The sequence below is a fragment of the Bradysia coprophila genome, unplaced genomic scaffold, assembly GCF_014529535.1.
Source record: "Bradysia coprophila strain Holo2 unplaced genomic scaffold, BU_Bcop_v1 contig_70, whole genome shotgun sequence".
Lineage (NCBI taxonomy): Eukaryota > Metazoa > Arthropoda > Insecta > Diptera > Sciaridae > Bradysia > Bradysia coprophila.
The window spans coordinates 5,059,201-5,061,830 of record NW_023503941.1 but is presented as its reverse complement, the minus strand read 5'-3'; positions in this window follow the sequence as shown (position 1 = coordinate 5,061,830).

Below are 2,630 nucleotides of genomic sequence, written 5' to 3'. Positions count from 1 at the left end.
ATACCTTGTAAATATGTCACATCTTGGACAGAATTTGACACTGCAATATCTGCAACATGAAAAAACTAAATGTTCGAAACCCCCTGAAACCCCGTGCTTTCACCTACGTAATATACACAAACTAGGTGAGCCAATCTTAATTTTTGAAGCGTTGAAATGTATTTTTCGGTTCACTTTTTCATCGAATCGCTCACTTAAAATTCAAATTTTTGACACACTGGGAAATTAGTTTCTTCGGCAAAGTTGTTCGGTATTGAAACAGTAGTTGTGGCGTGAGTTGTGGAAGGGTAGCTTACGGCGTGAATGACAACTCATTTGGGGAATGCATGCGTTGGGAAAACTGTTAACATCAATCAAAACTAAAAAAAATCGAATTCTTAATAGACAATGTCTCTCGTAAATGAGAATATCCAATTATATTTTACAAATAGAACAGAACATCATCGGTTTGGCTTCTCATACTGTTCGTGTTCATCCCAATAAAAATTATTAAATGAAATGTGGCTTGAAAACAAACATTTTTTTATTTCACTCGAGTATTGTGGAACGACACTTGTTCCATCTTCTTCACTTAGAACTAAGTCCGTTCCATCGGAAACACGATTTTTTAGAAACGAAAGCCAAAACTTGACCCATGCTCGAAAACCTCTCATTCGCTGAAAAAGCCTTTTGTGCATCGCGCAACTGAAATACGACATATTTTGCCATGATTTTGTGTTATAAAATGTCAGGTTTTCCCGAACGATACATCGTGCGGAAAAAAAATTCATTTCTTCACGATTTATCGTGTGAGAACTGTTTTGAATGAATTTTTCCATGACTATACGATTGATCAAATTTAATATGGTGAATGTGAAGTGGGTATGTCTTCAAGTGAATTGATGTATTTTGTCTATTTCGGTTGTCCAATGCACAAAACGTTGTTCGTATCTCGACGGGAAATGGATGTTTTCAGCACACGTCCTAATTTAACATATGGCTAGTGCTGAAAAAATCGTCATTTCCTGACTTGGTACGAAAAATACTATTAGCAGAAGCCTTTTGAAGTAGTTGCAAAAAACATTTTTCCCTTAACGAATTTTACAACTACTTCAGGCCTATCTGGTGTGTTTAAGATCACAAAATTACAGCTTTAAAAAAAAAACGAGCCATCAGAACAGTCCGAGCGTTTGCTGCGACTGAGCCCCGTACAAACCCGTATATCTATTGCGTACGTGACCCTAGTGTGTCTGTCACCCCACTTTGACCGTAAGCCTATTGCGCCGGTTAATGTAGTTAAAGTAAAATTATTATTATTTCATTACAAACAAATGAAACAAAAATTTCAAATCGCCCTAAAATTTTAATTTATTGAGTATAAATACACATAGGACCTAGTATCGGCCTCAGTCCGAGGATCCATTTTTTTTTTTCAACTACATTCTATTCGGCCTTTGATTACCTTCCAAATGAAACAAAAAATACGAAAATTTGCTCGAGTTATATGTAAAATACACATAGGGCCCTAGTAGCGGCCTTAGTCCGAGGACCCAAATTTAATTTTTTTTCAACAAAATTCTATTCGGCCTTCGATTACCTTCCAAATCAAACAAAAATTACGAAAAACGAATGAAATTTACTCGAGTTCTATGTAAAATACACTAGGGCCCTAGTAGCCTTTCACTTCTAAGGCCCTAATTCACGGTCCACTCACCCGATTTTAACCCGATTTTTTCCTGGATTGGTATTGACAATACTTATCATTTGCCCTGTCATTTACATTTCCATCGTTTATTTTGTCATAAATATCACCAAAAGAGCTTAAATCACGAAGGGCCGATCCGAATATGCCCATCTTCAAACGTAGCCTCACTATTTCGACTATCTTTCAGGGAAAAATTTTTGAAATCGGATTTGATTTATTCAAGATATCGACGTGACGGACAGATGGACAGACAAAATCTTTATTGCGGATTCGTTATCTATGAACATAGGCAAACACTTTGCCCTTACCGTCTGCTTCGAATTCCATCAATTACACACGGCATCGTAATCCTATAAGCCCCTTTGTACTTCGTACGGGGCTAAAAACGTCGGCCCGCACATCTCCAGCACTGATAGCACTTTTGAATGATATAGATCACATTCAACACAACAGTCTCTCCGATTTTATAATCGCTTTTTTTGTATCAAGATAGAAGACAATATCTGTCATAAGAGTGTTTATTAAGTGAGAGAGATGGCGAAACGACAACCGATTGTTCCATCTTGGGGACCGCTGTCAGATTCTTTTGTATTATTTTTGACAGCTGACACCAATTTGATTTTCCATCTCGCTCTACGTTAAATACTGTCAAACATTCAATGCTCTATTGATCTTGTTGCCGTGTTTACCACTTGTCAGGAAATTTTCTTCAGCTGAGCATGGCGCTTTTGTAGTTTTTAGTGATAGGTTTTAGATCTCTAAGGGAGCTATTGCCAATTTTGAAACATCTTCAATAGCGAAAATAACATAAAAATGATGACCGAAATGACCCGTTTTGTACGGTAAGAGTACTTGTTACAAAATAAAAATTATCTCGGGGTTATCAGCACAGTGCACATTGCAACTGAAGCAGACCGAAAAATATTTCTGAATTTCATTTGCAAAG